The following is a 26,049-nucleotide window of genomic DNA, read 5'->3' as shown; positions in this document are numbered from 1 at the left end:
CAAACACAGATAGTTGAGAAGCTTTTCAGAAATTCAGAGCTCTCAGCTCATTGCTGGATTCAGTTGTAGGTTTTTCTGTGAAGGGACCTTCAGCTTGCACTCTGTATGCCAGACTGAGATGTACCATGTAGACCTTGATGCATTTTAAAAGGAAAAACTAGTTATTGGAAACTTGTTTTCTAATGGTGGGATAATTCATCTTAGTGTAAGCCTCCCTGCTGCCAACCGTGCTACACTATGGATCAATGTTACTCAGCCTATTTAAACAAAATTAAATCTAAAACTAATTTTCTTATTTCTAATCCTTTAAACAGCATCATTTTCTTAGGTCAGAAAATAGGAGTCAGTATCACTAAAATCACAGATTTTCAGCTAACTGAAAGGCAGGAAATTTCAACTCACTTCTAATTTGCTATGCAGTAATCACAACGTGTCATTTTGTTTATTAACCAGATGTTGACATTTGATTGCAATCTAGAAGTGACCTTGTGCTCCAATCATAACAATCATTAGCCGATTAGATTCAGTTTAAGTAACGTAACTTCCTGTGTTGAAAACAGGTGCAACCCCATGCAATTGCCAAGCTCAGCACCCTGCAGCCAATGCAAGCAGAGGGGGTTATACAACAGTAACAGCATAAGGTAAGCAGTAGGGTTCCCAGGTCACGTTCTAAATTAAGAGAGAGACACCTTAATATGCATTACCCACCATTTCCCAGTGCGTCTTACAAAGTTAACATCTAGTATTTGCTTCAGTAACAAAACATGCATGCGATTTAGAGTCAACATATTATATGTCTATGATAGTCTTAAGTAACTGTTGCATAAATAGACATACAGAAGGAAAATCTTTTATTTTCAGCCTTGAAAATATGCAACATTGTGCAGATAGAAACACTAGAGCAGAAGGCAACTTCTGGTTCCCCAAATCTAGTCCCTATCTATTATACAAAGGTACATTATATAAACTTTTATAAACTGAATAAACTCAACCTTGGAGCAAGGATTAAGATTTGTTTCCCCATTAGCCTTGCTAGATACTCTATCAGTATTTCACTGACCTTTCTTTTTCTTCTAATTTCCATTTCTATTTGCTTGAGTTATTAAGGTTGGGCATATGGATTGAGTCTCACTGAAAATCTACAAATCTTATATTTGCATTCAGTTAGCAGATGAACATCAGTTTAAAGCAAGGGAATTAGTTCACTTTAGACCTAGCAGAATTATTTGTTGTGAACCATTTATTCAGTGAATTACATTCCTTTAATTATACATTAATATTTATATATCAGGGTCTAACTAAAATGGGCTAGACCCTGAACAAACAAGAGGGCAGTCTCTATGGCCCCTGGCAAACATTGAGTTAAAGGGGTGATGGGTTCTAATTCAGGAATCCCAAGAACATGTGATCAGGTTACTACTTAAGACATGATTAACTGGTTACTTAGTAGCCGCTTCGCAGAGGCCTATTACTTATGTCTTAAGTGTAATGTCTGCCAGGTGCCCATGTTACAAACTGTCCACAAAAAGAACACAAGTAATATTTTACAACACATCTACGGTCACTTAGGAGATTAAATGTTATCTTTAAAATGATCTTCAACACGCAGACACAAATGCCTTGATGGATTTAGGTGCCTATCTGCATCTTTAGGTATCTAAACACTTAAAAAAAAATCTTACCACTAGAAGCCTAAACTTCTCTGAATTTCAATGATACTTAGGATATTTCTATACCATATCTACAGCAGATTGAGGGATGGCTGCTCCTGAACTTATTCCACTCACCTGCTCCCACTCACACATGGCAAACCAAAAATGCAGTGGTAAAGCTGCTTGAAGGGCATCCTTTGTAGCCATTCTCAAGCACACCAAAGACAGAGGGTATTGAAATAGGGCTAATACCCCAGGACAGTTTCCCTGGTGAGCTTCTACATTTGGCACTTACAGGGGGGCTGGGCACGCTCAGGAGCATCCCACCCAGGACACACTGTGGATATATTGAAGATAAGCCCCTTGGCTCTAAAGAGCTTAAGTTGCTTTTAGAAATAGGTGTTACTTGCTCTTGAAAATTTTACCCTAAGACTTTTACTAGAGGTGATTGAATAATACTTAACCCTTCCCCCCACTATTCTTACCCTTCCATCATCAGAAGAGTGAATATGTAGATGGATAAAATATTTCAAAGCAATTTGTTGATGTATGGGGGGGGGGGGGGAAATCACATTATTCACTATTTGTTAACGTTGAAGCAACTGCAAGTGTAGTCAGGAAAACATTACTGAATGCCAGAATGTCATCACTTTGTACCGGCATGCATCATCACCTAATCATCTCATCAAGGGGCAAAAATAGACTACTTGACCAATTTCTTTATGAACACTCACCATGAATAACTCCTAGTCTGAAAATAATTTGTGAAAAGTATTAGGCAATTCTTAGAAATGCATTGCCAGAAATTCAGAACAATTTGGAAAACAAACAATGGGAGGCTTAGTTTTACTGGATTTTACTTTTGATTGTTACTGTCATTATTCTGCCAACTATAACAATTGCACCATGGTTTGTTGTTCCAACTAGTTCAGAGGCTGCTTGTAGGAAGCATTCATTTGCTCATTTAGAATTTGGAATCAATTATTCAAGCAGTGGTTGGTTTCTTAATCCACATAGTGGTATTTTTATTCTTCAATTACATAGCTTAACCTTCATAAACTACTTCTGCCGCGTCTGAATTTCACTTAATCACAAAATAAATTCTGTTTGTTGATTAATTCATTAGGAATATTGTATATGGTTGAATCAAAACAGGATTCAAGATTCAGAAGTGTTGTCACACTAGATTCTGAGGCCTTTGCTTTCCCTTGCAAGTACCTTTTCATACATTAGACACATTGGGCGCGTCCACACATTCAAACACGTGTGCTTGCAGCAGCTCAAAGAGAAGCAGTGCAAATTTGAGCCAGGGCTTTTTACCTCAGTGCACGTGCTTGGACATGCACTTCATTGTGGGGCAAACTGTGCCACTTGGAGCAAAATAACCCTGCCTGGCTCCTCCCGGATAAGCAGCCAGAGGGAGCTAGAGCCTGGGGCCAGCACCTGTGCTGTCCCCAGCAGTATAAAAAGCTGCCCTGGCAAGTAGCTCAGGGTTACTCACTCCTAGGAGCTTCTGGGGCCCAGGCAATTGGTACTCTTATGCCAGCTGGACTGCTGAAGCAGCCCTGAGAATTCCCTGCACCCTCTACCCACTGCTGCAGTCTGACAGTGGGGGCTGCTGCCTGGCTTTGATCTTCTGTGCACCTGCCAGACCCAAATGGGGACTGCACAGCCAGTTGGGGCAGCTGCCAGTGGGTTGTAGAAGCGGGGTTGTGCGGCAGTACTGTCATGTGTGCCCCTGCCCGGCCATCTGGGCAGCTATTGCCCAGAAGATGTTCCTAGTGTGGTGGACTGCTTTGAACTGTCAAAGCATGTCCTCCTGCTCCCAGTTGGCCAGGTCAGCCACAGCCAACTGGGTCCAAGGTGCCAGCTCTGAGCAGGCAGGGTCCTGCCACTGGCCTCCCTAGCAGGAATTCTGGTGTTCCCTATTGGAAAACTGAAAAATCCCCGATAAATTCTGAAGTCACTCTGTAAAATATGCCGAAATCCATGTTCCTCCACAAGTAAAGCAAAAGACCACTATATATATGGATATATAGATAAGATTATATATGAGAGAGAGAGCGAGAGAGAGCGCGTGATCAGTTGGGCATGTTTTATTGATATATCTACATTGTTAAAGCAATTTGGATGCCTAGCAGCATCTCTATCATCATAATAAAATGAATTCTAAGCCCCTATATGTTTTGCTGCCTGCCACAGGGGACACAGGTGTCCCGCACAGGGAATACAGTACCCTACCAGGGGCTATACCCCCCCACAGGGGCAACAGCCCCCCAAATGGCCCTTGCAGGGGCTACTACTCCCTCTGCAGGGCCCATATGCCCCCCCCTAGCCCCCCCAATGGCTGCTCTGCCTGGCCCCATCCCCTGCTTTCACCTCCAAACCCCTGATGGCTCCCTCCTCCCCCCCCCCCCCAGGCACCAGCACTTAAACAAAAAAAAAAAAGAGAAAAGGAAAAAAAGCCTCTACTCACCATAGCAGGGGTTGTGGGGCAGTACAGGGCAGCGGGGGCCAGCAGGGCCCGGGCTGAGGCCGCTGGGGCTGTCACCCTGCCCCTCGCTGTGCAGGCAGGGCCCCAGTGACCCAGACGGCAGCTAGAACTGGTGGTAAGAGCCGGGGGGGGGGTTGTTTTGATTTGTTTTTTATTGTGGGGATGCTGGGGTGGCAGGGCAGGAATCCTGGGCCTTGTGGGGATGGAAGGGACAGGGCCGGGCAGGGCAGCGATCCATGGGGCTGGGGGAGTGGGCGGAGCCAGTGGGCCCCCCCCATGGTCCCCTCCCCCCTCCTCCAGCCCCCTCATCCCTTACTTACTGGCACTGGAGCCGTGCTGGTGGCACACTGCCTGCCCTGCATGGGCAGGCAGCGTGCTTCAGCACCAGAGTGAGGGCCAACCACAGAGACGCCCTGGCAGCCATAGCATCTCTGTGGAGGACCCAGCCTCCGGTTGCCTCAGAGCATGGTCCAGGACCGTGCCTTGCCTCACTTTTTTTTAGCTACATTTTGTTTTTGACCCCTCGATATCCAAGGGTCTAATTTTGCCCCCACACTGCAAACTTGCAGTCAGGGAAACCTTTTCCCATTCCTGCACATGCCTCTTGCAGCATCTCAAAGGGGTTTGAGATGCTGCAAGAGGCACGTGCAGGCTCATCTAGATGCGCCCATTGTGTTCAATGCGGGTGCATACAAGTGTTCACCTCCTGAGGTGAAGTAGCTTTGATCAGGCATGCTATTTTGTGGCTGCAAGCACCTGCACCAGTGGGCACTTAGATCAACCTAACTTAATCAATCTAAATGTAATGCTTTTATGTACCCTGAGACTATTCATTCAAGTTTTCATCCAGGTGAATTCAAATTGCACAACCTATCCCTTTGTGCATAATTGTTACCACTATACACCCAGATTTTCTTTGGATTTAAACTAGTGCACAACAAGAAGAATTACACAGTAAAGCTGGACTATCATTTTAGTTATAAGATTCCAATTTATGGAAACCAAAATGTTTTGTGGGATGGGGTAAATTTCAAAGAAATTCCTAAGTTAAAAAAATAATTGTTAACATTTTGAAATTGAATGATCCCATTCTGCCACTGTTAACTAAAACATTGCCATTTACCATTGCAATGTTTCTTATTGAATAATTGAATTTATAGTAAAAACATGTACAAATAAAAAAGGTCAAAATTGAAATGAAACACTTCAAAACTATCTAAATTAAAATTTTAGATGAACAGTGTTTTACATTTCTTTTCTTCCTCCATGCTGCCACCCGCCCCTGCCCATTCCCAGCTCACAATGGTTTTTGTCAAGGCTTTTTTGCCTTAATACAGGATAATAAGAAACTTCAAATAATTGAAATCTTTAACAAAATTTCATCACATACAGGTATTACACACCCAGGTCTATTAGACAGCAGTGTATTACTACATACTCTGTATCCAGATAGATGATTTGATGCTTTCCTCACCATAGAATAAGTTACTGACACCTCTCATTTGCTGCTGTTATAGCAGAAGTGAGAAGCTCATTCTCTGGAGAAGTGGAAACTGTTTCACCCATTCTAATTCTCTTAAACTGTTTATTCCTCAGGGCAAAATAATCAAGTAAAGCACCTGTGAAAAGTAAGTAGAGAGCAAAGGAAGTACAGAATGGAAAAAAGCCCAAGACACAGCTGTGCTTGCAATCACTGAAGTGTGCCCTGTGCATAATGGCACATTAGGTAGGCATTGATCTCCACCAATTTATGAGGTCTGTTACAAAACTGAACCATTTTCTGCTGAAACCCATGGAGCAGAAATTGCTACTTCTAAGCTAATCCGTTTTCAAATTACTGTTCAATTGTGACTAATGACCTCACTGCAAATCCGTTTACCTAACTGCTGGCACTCAAAAAGGGGAAGAGGAAACAATCTTTTCATCCTTTTTCTTGAGCGGTTTTTCATAATTTTTAAAATTCTTCATGGTGTCTTTAACAACCTTTCATGATGTTCTGACTGGGAAGCTTAACTTGGTAGAAAAGCTAATTGCTGCTTAATTGTCTATGTTCTACTTGGGAGATCAGGAGAGTAAAGGGAAATATGGATGGTGTCCTGCTTAAATTTAATTGAAAATTAAAGCATTTATTATTATTTAGCATTTATATTAGTTTGTGGATGCTTCTACAAGCAAGTTGGTCTATTGTCTTGACCATTATGGAAACATACAGAGTTTGCCAGCTAAACGAGAAGCCGTAACAGGTGGATGACAATAATGAATAGGAGGAAACTGAAGGACTAAATGTACGTATAATTCTTATAGCCCAATCAGCAGAAATGATCACAATTTGCCAAATGATGGCCAATTCTGAGATGACTTTAAAACAGTGATCACTGCATTATACTTGTAGAAACAGGACAGCATTAGACCCTCAGACCCAAATGTATCCTAACTTTGAAGGGGTGGAGGTGTAGGTCCTAACTTTGAAGAGACTCAGATCTGGAGCAAATTGGAGCACCCATCTTCTAGATCTGTATCCACCATAATTTTCCCAATACAAACCTTTTTGTGTGCATTTTGGGTTATTGTGCTTCAGTGTAGTGAGATGTATATATACACATATAGAAATCAGAACTTGTGGTAGAGGTGATATCTCATTAGACAAACTAGATTTTTGCAAATAGGATTTCTTTAATTGTAAGCTTTTGGGCACAAGCACCCTTCTTCAGGTATAGGAGATAAGATTGTAAACTACATATTCATGTGCATTACAAAGGAGTATTTCCACATTACCAATGATGTTCATCTCCATTGTTCACTGGGGCCCCCTCTAACCAGGTAATTGTGTAATACTTGTGACACGTAATTATGCAATTAAATTTAGACTGGCTACATATGCAAATTAACTATGCTGCCTTAAAAATGTCCAACCAGATAGATAGATAGATAGATACTTTTTTTTTTTTTGTGGGGAAAAGTGTAATAGCTGGTTTCTTTCCAGCTTTACTTTGCATGTGTAGCCTGTGCCCCCACAACTGGGAGCCCCATCAACAGATTGGAGCTCACAGCTGTGGGGTCGGGGCTCATGTATACCCCCGAACCTGGGAGCTCCCAGCTGACACTGGCTCCCAGATGTGGGTGCACATGTCCCCGCAGCTGGGAGCCCCATCAGCTAACAAGGGTACCAGTCACATGGCCTCCCCATGCACCAAAGTGGCTGGGAGACCACAGCTGTGATCTCCCAGCAGTGAGGGCACACCATGTGTGGCATGGCAGCAGGCATGATTGTGTGGATTGTGCATTAGATCCCATCGCACCTTTACCTACACATGTAGAGGGCCCCGATTTAAATCATAGGGATAACTAACAAGTAGTCAAATACAAAAAATGGTAAAGGAAATGAAGTAAAGAAAATTAGTAAAGCTCCGTCACATCAAGTGATCCAAACTTATGTCATGGTACAGATATTAGCAAATACGATTTAAGCACCTATTGGAATTCACCAATAGTGATGAGCATATGAGGCAGAGAAAGCTATGTAACTGAGGGCCCTTCTACACAAACAGGCAAAAAAAAAAAAAAATGCAATAGGATCTAATGCATGATCCATACATTTACACCTCCTGCCATGCCACATACATATGCTAGAACGTGTGATTGTGGGATTATACATTAGATCCCATCGTACCTTATTGCTGGTGCAGGGGGAGCCCAATCCTGGGCTCCCCTGCTCCTGAGGCTGGGAGCCCCCTCAGATCAGGGGCTTCTAGCACAGGGGTGCCCCATGTACCCCCGTGTCTGGGAGATGCAGCTGCTGGGGTGGAGTCTCCTCTCTTCTCCTTGTAGGACACCCAGCCCCAGCTGGGCATAGTGTACCACTGAGACTTGGAGCCCAGTCAGCTGACAGGGCTCCCAGCTTCAGGGGGACCTTGCTATACATGCAAATTAAAATTGGATTCCAACCAGCTATCAAAATTAATACACATTTTGGAGATCTAACATTATGGCTGGTTGGACCTTCTTATGGTGTGATAGGTAGTTTGCACGTGTAGCTGGTTTTAGTTAATTATGCAATCACCCAGCTAATTGTGCAATACATGTGTGTAGAAGAGGTCTGAAGAAGTGACAGCAAGCTTCCCATATGCCTTCCATCATTTGGCTATGGTAAATTTCTGGTAACGTGCAGGGGGAAATCTTTTTTTAAAAAATGTCCAATGCTTTGGTGAGTTTGAACCATAATCAATCATTTTACTCCCAAATGCATAACTAATGTTTGCAACTACAAACCCAAAGATACTCTCTTCTGGGTTCCCCCCCCCCCCCCCGCCCCAACAGTGTGGTCTTTTGACCTGATACTTATCTGCCTACTGACATTATCAGAGCTATGTGCTTATTTCTTTAATCTAGTAATTATGCTATGAGACTAGAACAGCAGCTAATGCTTCCTTTATGATTTAGCAATGAATTCTCTCATTTGACTAGCATTCCTCATTCTTTGTTTTCCTGTATGTACGTCTCTTTTCCTAATCAACTCTCATTGACTGTCAACCTAGTTTCCAGCTGCAACTCTTTAAAGCCATTTTCATGACTTTTAAAAACCATGTAAACAGTGTAGACTGTAGTTCTGAATACCAGTTTAAGCATGTCTTTGAAATGTAGACAGGCACAATGCGCTGGCCTTATGTGTAGGACAGGGAACATAGTTCTAAAATACCTAAGATTCTCTTTTGGAGTGGGATATACAATCAGCGTTAAAATGAAGCCGAAAAAATTGAGAGATCTTTCTTCTACTCAAGCAGAAATCTCATCACAGTCTTTTGTCGCATCATATCAGCATTTATGTCCACTTCCAATCACAACCAGAAAATTCAAAGACAAAAATTAAACATAATAGGGAAATAACATATGATGAATTTATTTTGAACAGAGGTTTAAAAGGCTGTGTGTGTGTGTGTGTGTGTTTGTGTGTGTGTATTTGTACTATTTCTTATTTTTTTCCAGACTGGCTTGCCAGTTTGTAATGTCATATTTTAAATTAATATTGCCTGCTTAATGTGTTTTTCTTGAGAGAACTGAGTCATGGGAACATTAAGGCAATAGAATAAGATATAGTTTGTTTGCTTATGAGTGCCTTCATCAATTTTAGCATGCAACTCGAATTCCAAAACATTTGGCCCCCTACTGAAAGAAATGGCAAATGTCAGAGGAGAATTTCAACACAAGTGACCTCAGAAAATTTTTTAATTTTCTTAAGTGTTACTTTCAAGCACTACACTCCTTTGAAGTGCTGCTAGACTATTATTCTATGATGTTTGGGGATAATCTTCATTATTTACCTGACTAAGCAGGGGTCCTTCTTCAGTGAGCCACCCAATATTTAAAAAAGCTAATTGAATTTAGATATTATGAAAGGTACCCATTTAAGAGCCTGGGAGATCAAATACATTTATTTATCCAAAATGTATCCAGCATCATTGTAATCTTGACATCGTACTCCAACAAATATGTAATTTCCAACCTGTGAAGAAACAGGTCAGAAGTGAGAGGGAAGCTCAGCAACTACTTGCTTTCGACCCTTAGGTTGTCTGTTATGACTGCCAACAAGTTTCTATTTGATGCAGATGGACTCGCACCAGGAAGTGGAATGAGACCACCAATACATTTTGAATATGTCACTATATATCTCATGTAATTTCTTTCAGGCAGGTATGACTGACCGGTTCTTAAAATGGTGATCTAAAGGGTAAAGCTGCTATATCTCATGCTGGACCTTCTTCTAGCTCCATAGTTTTGGGGTTTTTGGGTGGGTGGGGGGGAACATCAGGAACAAAATGTTGCCCCTGCCACATGACCTAAGCAAAGGAACCTAGAGCAATAAAGGTCAACTTAGAGAAACAGAATAAGAACAAAAGAAAGATGAAAGCTGGCATAAAATGCGAGAAAAGGGAATATCCTTCCTTATGAGGAGCAAAAAACTATATTTCCTTAATGGCTATTGATCAGCATAAACAGCAATAGTCTTTATAGGTAAAAAAATATTCCACAAAAGAAAAAGGAAGCACTGCTAGAAACAGAGTAAAATAAATGACAAAATAGTACGAAGTGGTGGAAGAGAATTAGGAAATTGCAACAGTAATGTGTATACATATGATTAGCCCTTCTAATTTATTTGTGACGTTTTTATGAATTTAGGCAGCTCACGGACCTCGAGCCTTAATTGTTCTGCTAATGCCAGGAACTGATTTCTGAAAAATTGGCACTCTCGTAACCAGATGAAGTCATCCCCCCTTTGCAAGCAAAACACTGGCATTTTTCAAAGAGTCAGCCAACTAAATGGTTAGAAAGATGTGTATTCAGTGCAAAAATCTGCATTACCGCCTTGTTAAGGCCGAGTATACAATGACACAAAAGTAAAGCAACCCAACAATTGTGGTTCCCACTGAAATGTCAGATCAACCAAATTGCTCCTATGTAGTATTTTCTTCAGTGCTTTCTATCTATGCCTATTTATGTTTGGCCCATTAACTTGTTGTGTGGAGAACATTAACTATTCCCTGCACATACACTGTGCTGGGACTAGTACATGCTGGATGGATCCAAGAAGAGCTCTTTGTAACCAGGAAATGAATTATTGCACGTTTGTAACAAGAGCATGTGTGTGTGTGGGTCTTAGAAAACTAGGTCATTGATTTTTCAAAGGAAGAAGCATTTTCAGGGGCCAGGATTTTGTTCCTTCTCAATCTAGCTCCAGGCTCGGACATGGTACTGAGACAACGCTACTCATTTCTGGGCATGAACTCCTCCTACCCACTGATGAAGAAAATGCAACCTTCAAGCTGGACCTTACTGCAGCATTGAATATTGTGATCAGCTACAACTGTCTCACCTCCAAGATACCACAAATGTGGGTAGAAATGATACAAAATGGCTTTCTGCTCAGAACAAACTTGCAATGTTTTAAAAAGATCACAAGGTTATGAACAAGTAAACAGAAGATGAGAGTGAAATGTGTCTTTCAGTAACAAATAGACAGCATCAATACAGAAAGAAACTCTAACCCTCAAGTCCACGAGCCTAATTTTGTTACACTAAGACAACCTTACACTATTCCTGTAATGTAATACGTTCTTAGAATATATGTGACTAAATTTAAGCCCTTTTAATAGTATCACGAAGATGAAAAATGGTCCTACGATACCAATAAATGAAAACCAGAGGCTTTATTTATTATTACAAAAAGAAATCTCCATTGTCATCATGGGACATTTTGCCTTAGGCTGGGACCAAACTGTCTGGAGATCTGCAGAAATAGTTTCAAAATGCTGAAAAATGATATGGAAAAATGATTTCATTCTCATCAAAATTTACCTTGCCGACTGACTGAAACCACATCATAATTCTACATGCAGCCTTTCTGGACTGGCACCATCCCAGAGACACGCAATCTCTCTACAAAGCATATGGATTTTTGATTTCACATTCTCAAAGTGATAAAGTATCAGTTGCAGCTTAGCAGCACAGTGTGCCTATTGCAGTATTAGGCTTCAAGAAACACAAGAAATAATGCTAAAGGTCTTTTTAAAAAATGGCATGATCATTACTGAAATGCAGTAGAATATGTTCCTTAGAAATCTGTCAGTTTGTGAGTTAGGGGTTGGGGAAAGATTCAAAGACTTCTGTGTTTTAAAAATGTAATCCACATACCCACAAATATTTGAATAACTTAGCATATAGCGGGAAACCTGCTATCCTGCTGGCATGACTGGCATTTTCATAGGCAAGCCAGCCTATGGAGACAACAGTATGCATTATTAACTTCTACACATTCAATACACCCCTTACAACTGCTCTCTTGAACATCTGGGAATCAGTTTATAGCATTGTAATGTCTGCTCATCTGGTCCTCTGCTGTTCATGTCCTGAGCCCTCCACAGAAAAATAACAGCTAAATGAAGTAGTTAGGAGATATTAGTGGTGTCTCTGCGGATGTACTGATTTAACATCTCTTTTAACAGTAGAGGTGGGCTCAAGCCACAAAGTTGGGATCTGGATAAAAAAGAATTTCCATATTTGAATTAGGGTTGTTTCTTGTTGGGGAATTGGAGATGGCAGGAAATGCGCTGGCACATGCACACATATACAAAAAAAGGAGAGAGATCCAGAACCCTGTTGATGTGGATTACTTATGCTCATTACAGAGGAGCTATCCAAAATTAAGGCTTCATTGAGAATGTTATTATTTCACTGCCTTATTTCTTGTGTTCAAAAATGTTGATTCATCAAAAGACAAACTTCCATGGAAATGTGTCAGGGCTGACAAAATTTCAGTTAGGCGAGCTTCTTCAAACAGCCACATCCTATAGCAGCCCAGTCATAAAGGAACGTGTGAAACCCAAGTTTTAGCTTCTGCTTTGAAACAGCAGAACAGCTGTCTATAGAATTTGCCTCTTCCCTTCACTCACCCAGCGTGTATAGTTTATATGAGCAGAACAACTCCAACCAACAAGAGAGACTGATTCAATATGGGGACTTGACCTATACACCAGTGACTGCCCTAGCCCAGGGGTTGTCCACCAGGGGTACACATACCCCCAGGGGTACTTGGAAAGGTCCTAGGGGGGCAGGGATGGAGTGCCACCACGCACCCAGGAGCAGAGCTTGGAAGGAAGGGGGGTGAGAGCAGCGGTGCCCCCTGCAGGTCACACAGGCACCACCTGGCTGTCTGGATGCAGGGGAACAAGATGCTTGCACGTGGGGGCCACTGCCGCTACCATCCACCATCTCGTGCTGCTGCCCACCTCCCTGTGCTTTTGGCACACGCTGTTTTCTCACGGCCAGTCGCACATGCAGCTTCGCAGACTGCCAACGGGCAGCATACGACTGGGCAGGTGCAAGGCCCATCAGCAGCCCAAGATAGAGCAGGGCACAGTTGCAGCAGAATGGGGTGGTGGGTGGTGGTGGCAATGCCATTGGGTGTTGGGTGGCAGCAGTGGCTACTGCGTGCAAGCCCCTCCCTCCCCCTCAACTCCACATCCAGCTGCTACCACCCGAAGGGGTACACTTCTTTAAAAAGGTTGAAAACCCCTGCCCTAGCCTTCATGGTATAGAGTCAGTCTTTCTTCCTCTCTTGTTGAAGCTGTTCCATCTTGTATAAATTCAGTAATCATGGAGAGCAGGGTTTTGTGTCCTGTCAACCAAGTTATGAAGTGCCTTCTCTCACCTTCTTGTAACGCTGGTCCAATGACTATTTAACTGTTGTACACATTGGAACAGCTTCACCAGAAACAACTGAAAGATGTTGCCCAGTAGCTATAGTGTCTATCTGGGATACAGGTCATTCTGGAGCACAAAAAACAAACAACAACAAAAGTAGAATGTGCTTGGTTTCGGAGAACTGATTGCAAAAAACACAATAATTTTCACAAACTGAACTTATTTTCTGGCCAGTCCCTATCCACATAAGGAACATCACATCCATTGATAGCTTCAGTCCCTGGATGACAAGATTTTGAGATGTTCTGAGATCACAGATTATTTCCATAGTTCTTTGCCTATGCAACAGAAGGGCAAACCTGTACGAATTATTGCAGGGTTTGTTTTGTATGGGTACTCACCCTACTTCACGCTGAGGCTTTTGAATCAGGCTTTGGAGGGGGAGGCAGAATGTCATGGGAGCAACTTTATGCCCTGTCCTTCCTGTCTCCTGTGTCTTACGCAGACCAAAGAGGAACTTAGTAAGAAGACAACACTTTACACTTTCATTTCCATGTATTTTCTACACTCAAGGGAGCCTAACAATTGCATGTAAAAGCAAATTTTAATAGATCATTTATTACAGTCAGTGTCCTGGTACACATAGGAAAAGACTTGGCAGTACAATATCATCAGATGTTTCCTGTGGATTGGTGCTCTGATTTAAGAAGTGTCATTTTAAATGACGTTCAGTTCACGTAACACTCATTATTAATGCATTTTATATGAAAAACCTCAATATTGTACACAAATCACTCTTTAATCTTTCTTTTATCTTCCAGCTTCATATATTAATGGTTATGGTGACTACTGCAAACACTCACTTCAAATCTTGGGGAGATGACTGAAACCCTAATAAATTTGAAACCGTTTTCAATTAGTACACAGGAAATTTACTTTGTGAGCCATGAGTTGTTTTATTAGTGCCCTGGGGGGCAATTTAGATTGGAAAAATCAGGAGATTATTGTTTGCCAAAAAGAAAGTAGATACTTAGCTTTCATCTAAAGAACAGCATATAGTTAGGAAAATGGGAGTAAACTATTATGCACTATCTGAAAATATTTGTCTTAATACCTTGGGGTCAGCCATAGTTTTAGAGTACTGGAAATAGCATTGTCTCCCATCTAAAGACAGTTACAGATGTGTGATTCACTTGCTAAGATCACCAGTCCCCAAAAGTAAATCTAACAGAACGCTTTTACCGATAATTTTCAATACATAAAATGAAGAACAGCCAGGTGAACAAGTGTGCACCCGCTGCCCTGCCCTGCATTTCTAGAATAGCTGCCCTTGGATATTTCATATGATTCCGATAAATGTGGATAATGGTAGTCTCTTCTATGTCTAGTTTTCCAGATGATTAAGACAGGTCTCTTGCAAGGTTTGTCACGTATTTTGCATGCTTGAGAAGCATGGGTGTCTGGACTCTTATCAGAACCACTAGTGTCATTCACTCATCACTATACGCAGGGCAAGAGTGTAGCACTTAAACTAAAGGGATGAAAGTTAGGAAACAGAGTTGTGCTTCTCCATGGCAGCTCAGCAAGGAGTGTGCTCCATGTATAGTCTCCAGTAAGCATCGTGGGCAACAAGCATTTTTACCTTCCTTTAAAACTACAGATTCTGTTCCTTCAATTGTAACCAGCCTCGTATGAAGAGCATGGGGCATGCTTCCTTTCTACATCCAAGGCCTGCTGTACCAGCAGTCGGGGAAATTTCAACTCCAAGATGCTTTCACCTTAAGTAAGTGTGTAGTGGGAAGACCTGCATGCTAACTTTCCTTGCAGGAGGGACTGACTCTCTCCGTTTGACTCATAATATTTCAATGCTATATAAATCAGAGCTATTTCAGAACCTTTCACACTCCAGCAAGCTCCTTCCACTGATGTCCTGCTCAGTTAGTTTAAGCAGCACTGAACCATAGCTCAGACACTAATGGCTAGATTGTCACAGCCCTCTTCAGCTGTGCAGGGGAATGAAAACTCTCCCCTCCCTTTCTTCCCTGCCTGGCCTAACGCAGATTGTGACTCCAGCTGTGGGGGTGAGAGCAAGGGCAAGGGCTGTGAGGAGTCCTGGCTCCACTTCACCTCCCGCTCATCAGACACAGCAGCTGACAGGGTGCATTGTGAGTCAACTGTCTCAGGATGAAGAGGTGAAGTCCCTTACTTGCTCCTTGGAGCAAGGAGAAACAAGGAAGGGATTTTCTCCTGGACAAAATCCCTCTCTGGGGTGGTTAGATTATATATTAGCCTTTCTTCCCTCTTTCCCCACCCCTCAGCCACTTTCAAACTAACTTGGAAGAGTAGACTGATTCCCATTACATTAGTGTTAAACTGAAATAGTTCCACTGGGATTACTGATTTACTCCAGGAATACATGCATGTGACATCAGAAATTAGCCCTAAAGTACTAAGCCTTTCTCAGAGGAAAATCACCTACAAAGATAACCTTATACTTTCTCTGGAATTTGCACTGGATGGGCTTTCCATCTACCCATTGATGACTTACTCAAATCTTGCCCCCTTTTGCTCTGTTCCTCAGTGAGGCTTGGGTCCCTTTTTCCCTGCAACCACCACCAACTTTCTATTTGATGTGTTGGGCTTCTCCTTTCCCACTCCTGTGGCCACCAAATCCTCCTTACTCACTCATTCAATCATCTTGTCTTTAGAGAAGTGCTGTTTCTGACCTATTTCTGCTTTCCTCATCCACGTTGCTGTCATCTACTATCTGCCCAACTTCCCCACCGCTTCAGCTTTCCTCTCTAGTTCCTTTCCTCCCTTCCTCTCCTCAGTGTCACACATCCACCCTCCATGCTGATGACCTGTTGCCTCATTTTCACTTCCTCCCTGTCCTGCATCCCTGGTTTGAGTTTCCTGGTCAGCAAAGAGACATTCACCTCTTTTCACCTTTATTTCTCTGACCACTTTACTCTCGACTTTCCCATCGCTGACTGTCACATGATCTTACATCACCCATCAGATCCTCCTCTTGTCATGTGGCCTTTTTATGACTCCCTTTCATCTATTGATATGGTTGTTGATTTTTCCCACGTTCATTCTTTTTCATCCCTTTGTCTGTCTGTATCCATCTTTTCAGGGACTGTCTTTTGGTTTGCATTTTTAGAGCACTTAGCTTAGTGGGAATCTGCCCCATGACTAGGGTTCCTAGGTTTTTCAGTACTACAAGTAAATAATACTAATAAGTTCCCAAGGCTAATGACAATTATCCTTAAATGCACATCTGTCTCAGTTAGCTGAAGGCAAAAACCTGTCTAGCAAAATCAAATCAGGACCTGGACATAAACAGTTGTTTTAAAACAACAGCTTTGACTCCAAATGACTTACAGCAGCAAGTGAATATCTTGGCACTAGGGGCATTGACAGAAGTGACATTTGGGGCAAAATTGGACCCTTGAAAGTGCTCTACAGTCATGCCCTGAATGTGACAAATAAACCCTCATGTAATGAGAGTTTAGATGAAAGTGATTCAAAGTGGAGCACTTAACTTCTGTCTGTTCCTGTGCTGATCAGGGCTGGGCTGATGTAGCCCAGCCCCATCCCCAGTACTGTCTGCCCCTGCTTGGGGGTGAATATCTGTTGGGTTGGGGGGGGGGGGGGGGGAAATCACTGTAACTCATGGCAATCTCTGCAAAGCATCATGAGTTAGAGAAAGGAGCTGCATGTCTGCCAGTGCCCTATATTTCAGATAAGAGGAATGGGAACTTCTTAGAGAATCCAACCTTTATTCTTTTGACTGCCCCAGATAAAGTGAAAAATGGAGGTATGAAATATTGAGAACCAAATGCTTTGAATAAAGAGTTTGGATATTTGATAACTTTTAAAAGAACCAAGGCCTGTTCATGGGAGTTAGTATCCAATCCTTTAGGTGATTTTCAAAATGCCAGACAATAAGTTTAAGAAACATATTATTACACAGAATTCTTCACTATTGCATATTATCCACCAAAAATAAGTAATTTTGTATAGTTTAAAGAAATAATAACAACCACAATAATAGTAATCTTACCTCTCACTGTTATAAATGCTTATTCGTTAAGGCAGATGTCTGATTGGCATCCCTTTTTGCCACTCCTGGGGGAAGAGAATATTGTATTAACTTTAATGACTAGGTTGCATCAGTATTTTAAAATTAACCTAATTAGATACCATCGCATTGTTTAAAAGCATTCAAAGCCTGTCTTTATTTTTTGCACGTATTCCAAATTCATCATGATTTGGGAATGCATTTTGCAAGGGGCTCTGATGAATTACAGATTCATGTTGCCCTTGTGTAAAATGTCAGTATTTTATAATATAACAAAGTGAAGTCATTTTGGTTTGCAACTGCAGTTTGTTAGGATTGTCTCACTAATAAGAAAAATACTCCATATGCATCACTTTACATTGCAAAGCAGAAAAATCTCCTTGTAACTAGAAGCCTGGTCAAAAAGACACAGAGCCAAAGTCATTCCACTTCATTGAAATGTTACAAAATGGCTTTGTTTTTGCCAAATCACTGAATTTTGCATAATAAAAGGGTGAGAGCAGACATATATTCACACAAGGAATGAGCAGATTTATAGAGCGATGTGAAAGATATCAATTAGTAGCATAGGTGTGGAATGTAGCATATTACTACACGTGCATGTATTCATGAATGGTAAAACAAGTAATAAACAGGATGGCGTGTAAAGGGGAATTTGATCCTATATAAGTCAAAATGCTACAAAACAGATGTCAAGCTATTTCTTGGCTAGAAACTAGTTGCTGGATTTAGGCCTAATGGGTGCATATAGACATGCTCTGAAATGTGCTAACTGGAATACATCAGAGCAGACTCGATTAATCAATTTGAGATGTGAGTCACTTAATATATGTGATGCTGAGGTGTTTTAATTAGAGCAGTTCTCTTGGAACCAGTCTAATTAAAATGCCTCCAGCCCCTCTCCCAAGCACATCTATAGGCACCCACTAGGACCATGTACCTAAATACCATCTCAATTTCTGTTCTTCCTTTAACCTAAAAGTGTGTAGTAAAGGGAACAAGTGCAGCATAGTTAAAACTTGTTGCAATTCACTGAAGATAACTTTCCTGAGCAGTGGAATTAGCCCTGTTCAGCTTTCATTCATACCTGCCCCTGAGAACAATAAACTTTACACTCCCTGCTGCACCATCATGCACGATGAGAAAGGATTAAGACCAAATTGGAACAAAAAGGATGATTTTGGAACAAAAGGCATGCTAGTCTATAGTCAGTTAACAGTGTAACCTTGTTTTGTTAATTGGGGCACAATTACTATGTGGATTAATGCTACATCTTAAGATTTTTGTTGGCATCTATAAGCCATGCCCAAGGTTGAGGCCCCACTGAGACAGGAACACTTTGCCCAACACGTGTGTGACATCCTTGTGGTAAAATTATTTAATGCTTTGCCTCCTTTTAACAGGGGTGGCTAAAAGAAGAAAAAAATACTTATTTAGATCACTTTTAGCATGGTTTACAGGCTCACTAAAAAGTTCAATGCTTACAAAAATGATTGCTGCAAAGGGATCTATGCTAAAGGCATTTCTGTGCTGAAAAGGGGGCAGATGAACTCTAAAGAATATTTTCCTAGTAAAAAAAAAAAAAAGTCATTAAAAAGCCTGCTGAAAAGAATCCTAACCTTCAATTTTAAAAAACCTCACAGACAGAAGTTCAGCGAGTCAGAGAAACCACCAGTATGAACTAGCCTATGTCAGCTTTCATAAAAACAGCCAACACACACAATTAAGTAATAACAACAACAGAAAAATGTTACAAATATCTCAAAAATTCAAGAGCTGTTCTTGTGTAAACAAGACTGTCAATGATTTAAAATGAAATAAATTAGATTTTCTGCCAGAAGAAAAAAAAGTCTTCATGACTGTTTCTTTCCTGTACAATATTTACAGTCTGCTCCAATCCATACATAGTCTCCAAAGAGATATTTCTTCACTCTCCAATTCTTTCCCTGTTTTTAGCCTTGAGACCAAATTTAGACTTCAGTTATTGTGTTGTAAAAGCTTAAGCCCCAACCCAATGAAGTCAATGGAAAATATTCCAATCAGTTCATTGAGCTTTGAATCAAGCCAAACATACAGAATAAATCCAAGGAAATCAGGGTAGTAACTGCGGATATGAAACGGCTAAGATAAACCATATTAAAAGGTAAAATGGGGCCAAAACTATTCTTAGGCTATTGTTATTGATAATATTCTTACGATTTCCTCATATTTTATTATATCTTAATCTGCTAGGCTAAGTACAGACATTCAAAAGTCCAAGCCTGAATCAATTAAATCTTTGCAGGTTAGACTAACCTGCGGAGTTTGAACTGAGAAGCAAGTGAATAGACTTTCACTTTTGATTCCAAAAATGCACCCACATGCCTGCAGTGGCTTAGGCCAAAAGCCGGGGGGTGCTAGAGCGAGCCCTCCCTTCCCTTTGGCAGTGGCCAGAAGGCTGGAGGGAAGCTGGGCTTGGGGGTGGGAGAGTATGGCCAGTCCCCAGCAGGCTGAGTATGATTGGGGAGGGATTTAAGCTTCCACCCTGGCCTGCAAGGACCCCAGCTGAGGTGTGCCTGGAGGGGGATAAGGGAAGCAGCCCTTGCCAGGCTTTTGGGAGGAGTAGGGGGCATAGACAGCCCCCAGCCGACACCAAAGGGTCAAGCAGTGAGAATAGGGGCATGGCCAAACCCCAGCCGAGGTGGAGAGTGGGGGACCTGAAGCAAAAAGCGGGGGGGGGGGGAGAAATCACAGAGAAGTAGGGCTGACAGGGACCTCCAGAGCTCCTCTAGTGTCTAGCCCAGCCCTGTCCTGGGCCCTGGCCAGATCTTCCAGAGCAAGCACTAGAATCTAAAGAGTGGAGGGTTTGCTTGCCAGGGGCACTCTGTACTACTGGGGGAAAAAAAGCCATGAAGGGTTTCCTGCAGCTGGTTTTTACCCCTGCCCCAGAGTAGGGCCCAGCACTGCACCTCTCCACCCCGAGACAGCACCGCACAGAGCCTGCCCCTACCTGCCCACCTAGTGGTGGGGGAAGAGGAGGAGGGGGAAGAGTCCTGCCCACCATAGCAGCTCTGTGAGAGCCCAGAGTTGCTTGGGCATCGGGAGCAATCCAGGCACAGAGCTCCCATGGCCCCAGCCTGAGCTGAAGCCTTCTGGGAAAGGCCTGGGGCTCAGGCTGGGCTTGTGACAGCTGTGCACCTGGATTGCTCCTGGCTTCCTGTGGCCAGCCCCATTTCTCTGTGATTTCCCCCTCCCTTTGCCTCAGATCCAGGCCCAGGGTCTGGCCATGCCCCCATTCTCACTGTTAAGTAGCAAGTGTGTGGGGGAGGGGGGGAGGAAGCCAGACAGACCCTGGCTGGGGTCCCCCACAGTAGGGAGGGGGTCTTAACCCCTGCTTCCCATCAGGCTACCAGCATCTGGCCACACCCCCTGCTCCAGCAAGGAGCAGGTAGAGCAGGGTTTCCCACCCCCACCCCATTCTCAGCCAGCCGGAGCAGTGATAGTGCTCCAGGGAGGGAGGGAGCAGTGATAGTGCTCCACCATAGCAGACAGCCCAGCCCAGCCCTGGCTGGGGGACTGTGAATTAAATTAAACCAGGAAGGGGTCTGGAACAGAAGTTCCATAAACCGGTTTAATCTAAATCAGTTAACTCTGAAACAGGCTTTTTCTTAAAACAGTTTCAGCCATTTTGAAAGCAGTTTATGTGCATTGAACTTCTGTTCTGTTAAGGTTTAAATCAGTTTCTGATCACCCACGCCAGTTTGTGTGCAATTTCTGTCCCTAGCCCTACTGACAAAATAATTTGAAACAAAAACATGAGCCAGACATCTTCAGCTGTTTGAGGACTTGAAACCTGCTAATGATGTGGTATGGACAAGACAGGTAGCATGTCTTTCCCATGTGATCCCGTGATGCACTCCAGAACCAGATTACCCCCTGGCAACTGCTCTCAGGCTTGCTGGGAATGGAGGGCTCAAGAGCAGTCCAGAGCAACTTTACAAATAAACACCTGGTTCTGGCATGCATCAGTAAATGTGGGTGTCCATCCCATACTCAGTCCTGATCTCCCTGGAACATGTGGCTGGCATGGTGTAGACAAACTCTGAGTTTCCTTAAGACTAGCAAAATTAACAACACCAGTTCTATAAGCATTCTATTTTATTTAGAAAATGTCCAGGAATAAGTATCATCTACTTTGGCTTGAACACTGTTTAGTCTTCATTTGAGCCTGAAGTCTATTTATTTCCCTTATTATTCTCCTAATGAACAACAGGAAAAGCAAGCATATGCTGTTTAATTATATTAGCAGTAAAACAACATTAAAACAGTGTCCCTGTGATGTTTCTTTTAAAGTTCTCCAAGCACTTCCATGAAATACAGCCACTGCTCTATTTTGGGAAGTTTAGCATCACGACCAAATATTACTCTCTAGACTAAAACTTGCAGATAAGTTGTAAACTAAAGAGTAATTTGCATCCTTGAACTTCAAAAGCAGGCATGTTTTACCTGGAATTAAACTCTGAAAATATCAGAGCTAAAAATACTTCAAGATCAAGAATCCCTCCACACCTCAATGGTAGTTTTTAGAACCGCTGAGCATGGTCTGAAGGTGCCGCAGGTGTAACACTAGAAGATGAGGCACCCAAAAATTATGAGTCATTTTTGAAAACTTTGATCTTTGACATCTTTCCTATATTCATAAGCCCTGGTGTAAAGCCCTCTGTCAAAGGGAATACCTGCCAGTAGCTTGCTTGAGCTTTGCTACCAGGTCTGTGTGCTCAGGAAAGGACAGGCATCATGCTGGTCACTTTTGGAGCCTTCCCTCACAGAGTTATTTAAACAAAAAGAAAACTTTGCAAAGTTTGAACACAAAACAAGCCTGTTCCCTGGACCAAAACAGGCCACAGAGTCTCTTCTTTTTGTGCTGTTCTCTCCTGCTCCCAGGCCAAACACAGAAACCAACCTGCCTCCTGCAGCTGAGCTTTCCCAGCCCTTTATAGAAACCACTTGACCTTTCCCCAGCTGGGTCTGTTAATTGAACTGGGCTGGCTGGCCCCAGGAACCACTGGCACTTAAATGAATAGACCACCCTGCCACTGCCCTAGAATTCAAATACATTTTTGTGTGTGTTAATTACCATTTTTGGGAGGGGAAGATGGGCAATATGGATTTGATCATTTTACCCAACTCGAAAATGAAAAGCAAGGTGCTACAGTAGATCAATCAGAAACCAGGGTTTCTGTTGACATGTAGCAATGTTTCAGCAAGCAAACTTTCCACGTATAGTTTGCTATATTAACTTTTTATGTACCCTACTCCACACCCAAAATGTTAGTCTGAGGGCTCTTACCTGCGGATCTCAGCCATGAAATAAAGCTACATGAGGCAACCCTTCATACCCCCAGGCACACCTTTTTATTATCATACAGTATCATTTAATAAGCTCACCGTGGGTCAATCTATGAAAATTGGCACAGCTTCATTGAAGTCAATGGAGCTTGCTAATTAACATCAGCTGCAGTTCTGGTTCCTGGTAGCAGGCTGAAAGCATCATAAAATGCACAGTACTCGCACATGCGCTTCTTACTTACTTTAGAAAACACTTGTTCATGCAAATCTTCTGCAGTGACTTTAACTATCACCATTTACACAAGAAAGTGTTCAGCACTGGATGAAACTTAAGCAATGCATATACCTCAGCACAAGGTTAAATCCTTACAGTCCAATTTAAATAGGGCTTAAACAGGAAATAAGCTTTATATTAGCATTCTGCACAGAACTAATTTCACCCTAATGCTAGTAAGGATACCAGAATCTAGAGACTAGATGGGAAAAATACTGGATAAGCTGAGGAATGGCCTGTATGACCCAATAGATCATTTTCCCCTTCTAATTGCTACAATCTCTGCATGCATATGCACAAAAATGTGACCTCCCAAAATCAAACATTCACACAAAAGCAAAAATCTTAACTTTGCAAGACCAGAGTGCATTCAATTTGGGTCAATCAGGTTAGAGTTTTCACTAATTAGCATAAGCACTCCCAGAAGCTGTAACTTTTTCTTTTTAATTTGCATTCTACTGGTAGTGAAAAAGGTTGAGAAACATTTCCCTGCCTTTGAAATTATCAGTGAAAATGAACAAAGCCATTTCCAGGCTCAGCCTTATAAATAAAAGCCCTCCCCAGTTGGTGCATATAAGGACAAACACATTAGCCTCCAATGAGAAACAGCTTTTAGTAAGTGAAGGAAAAAGCCCCCAGGTGGTCTTCTAGGAAAATAAAAACCAAGGTTTATGCACCAACTGCATCAATGAATGCAGAGCCAGCTTTGTGGTCTAGGGGTACTGCGGCCAGGTGTCTTGAATGACTCCAAAGAGACTTGCACCAAGGATGTCTCAAACAGATATCCTCTCCTAGATGTATGGGGTAGATCAGTGATTTTCTACTACAGTGCCTTGAGATCCTTTCAGGGGTGCCACACAATGTTTACACTGTTAGGTCTGCAAACATGGTTCACAAGATAAATCCAGAGATTTCAAACAGGAATCCATGGTGTTAAAATCATTCTGACCTATGGAGTTCTTTGCAACAGAAGAATTGCTTTATTATTTTTCTGTATCCAAGAAAAAATGACTGGAAAAAGTAAGATCTGACATTGTCTGGGGGGTGCTACTGACATAGATACTAGTAGAAGAAAGACCTCTTTCTCAATCCTACTCAAAGGGTATAGCTTGCTGTAAGAACTGTATTCCTATCAGAGGATACTGATACAAGCTGTTATGATGTGACTGATGTCTGCATGATTCTGTAGTAAAAAAGTTCAATTTTTAACACTACTTCATTCAGAGTCAAAGCCAGAGTGATTTAGCTCACTTGTGTCACTATAGGCTCAAGCAGAGGTAATGGTAATTGTAACATTCATTGACTGCTCCTCAGCAGCGGTTTACCCTTCCTCTTTTAAGACACCTAAAATGTGTATTCATCCATACACAATGATAAGATTTTTGCAACCTAAACTGGTAACAGCAAAAGCTCCATGAATTCAAGGCTTGATCCTTTGAGGGAAAGACTAAAATCCTAGAATCATAGAAAATGACTTCAATGGACTTTGCTTTTGAGCAGAGAGGACAGAAAGTTGCTTAGTATTCATTAAAACATCGCCAAGGTGACTGGGAATTCAGGGATTTTAGCCACTTTCAGAGTTTTACAGGCTTATAGAATCTGATTTGCCATGCCTGTTCCTTGCTTGTAATTTTTTTGGTTTGGTTTGGTTTTCTCTTACACAAAACCCTTTTTAAATGTAGTTTTGCTGCATGTAGATACATTTCCACTTAAGCAGGTTTCAAGACAGAGAAAAGAAATGTTCTGACATTTAGAAAAATAATACAAGTCATGAAGGCATCTGGTCGTCTTGGCATGGATTTCACTGCATTTCACTTACCCAGGCCAAATACAGTAATCCCGATTCAGGGAAAGCTTCCACTGATGACAATTATGAATTTTGCCTGAATAAAGTTTGCCAATTGTAACCCATAGCCTTTAATTGGGCACTCTTCCTGCCAATGCAGTTCATCACTTATTTTAGGTGTTTATTTAGACAAATAATTTCATTTGATAAATACTTGCCTTTGGACAGTGCCCGTCAGAGAATATGCTCTGAAAAAAAAAAAGCTACTGCAAAATATGTTGGAGAAGAAGAATTACTGAAGGAATTTCTGATTGCTATGATAAATGCCCCAGGATTAATAAGAGAGAAGCAGAAGCAGATGCATCTGTAGATTAAAATAATGCAATACTATGAAGCATTTGACATATACCATGGACAGTGAATGAATCCATCAGCCATGGCTCCTAGTCTCATTAAGCTTGCTGTTGGCCTGGCCAAAAGAACTGTATTATATAAACGTCATTACATAGCATTGGCATGACTGTAAATATCACTAATTAACTGTTTGCTTCTGACTGATGCAAGCCTTTCCCTTTATTAAGCTAGTTTTCCTGTGGATAGATGTTACAGTACAAGTGATTTCCTTCCTAAAAGATCATTAAATGTGATAAATACATGAGCACAACTTGTTTCCTCCCTAAGTCAGGGATCCAGCAGTTTTGCAGAGTGAGCCTCTTACGTAATATCCCCTTGTAGCTAATTTGGCAGGTCCAGCCGCCACCACTAGTGTCAACTGATTTAACAAGAGGTACCTTAAAGGTGGATTAAGTACTACTGTGTAAATAGAGACCAAGGTTAGCTTTTGATGGGAGACAAATATAAATGGCTCTTACTGCTCGGTATGTTTCTTACCCATGGAAATGTCCTGGTACATTGTTATCATGGAGATTTCAACTTGTGACCAACAAAACTTTTATAAACAGATCTGCCTGATAAATGACCATTCTCTAAATATTTGAAACAACATGAAGGATTAGGCTATCATATTCTTTTGAACTCAATGGATCTTAATTGACTTAGACCTGTATCCTTGCAATAATGGGAGTTCTGCATCACACCTCCAATTTTCATTCAAGAGTTATTTCCTTTTTCACTTATTAAGGGAGTATAGAGCCTTTCTTTATAAGCCACTGTTTTGAACACAGTTCATATCTGTAGTAAACAAAAGTTATCATCTGGTGGCGATTCAGTGTAACT

General features: G+C 41.8%; 1 protein-coding gene across 2 annotated transcripts in view; it reads right to left on the bottom strand.

Annotated features, from left to right (window-relative positions):
- The window catches only part of SEMA3A (semaphorin 3A), a 464,022-nt gene that overhangs the window by 324,043 nt on the left and 113,930 nt on the right, over positions 1-26,049 (bottom strand). For both annotated transcript variants that reach the window (XM_059725813.1, XM_059725814.1), the window contains one exon: positions 17,408-17,472. The gene's annotated coding sequence lies outside the window, so the exon portion shown is untranslated. The remainder of the gene's footprint in view (positions 1-17,407; positions 17,473-26,049) is intronic.

Source organism: Alligator mississippiensis, chromosome 4 (genome assembly GCF_030867095.1).
Source record: "Alligator mississippiensis isolate rAllMis1 chromosome 4, rAllMis1, whole genome shotgun sequence".
Lineage (NCBI taxonomy): Eukaryota > Metazoa > Chordata > Crocodylia > Alligatoridae > Alligator > Alligator mississippiensis.
The sequence above is the reverse complement of the archived record's forward strand: the minus strand, read 5'-3'. Positions and strand labels throughout refer to the sequence as shown.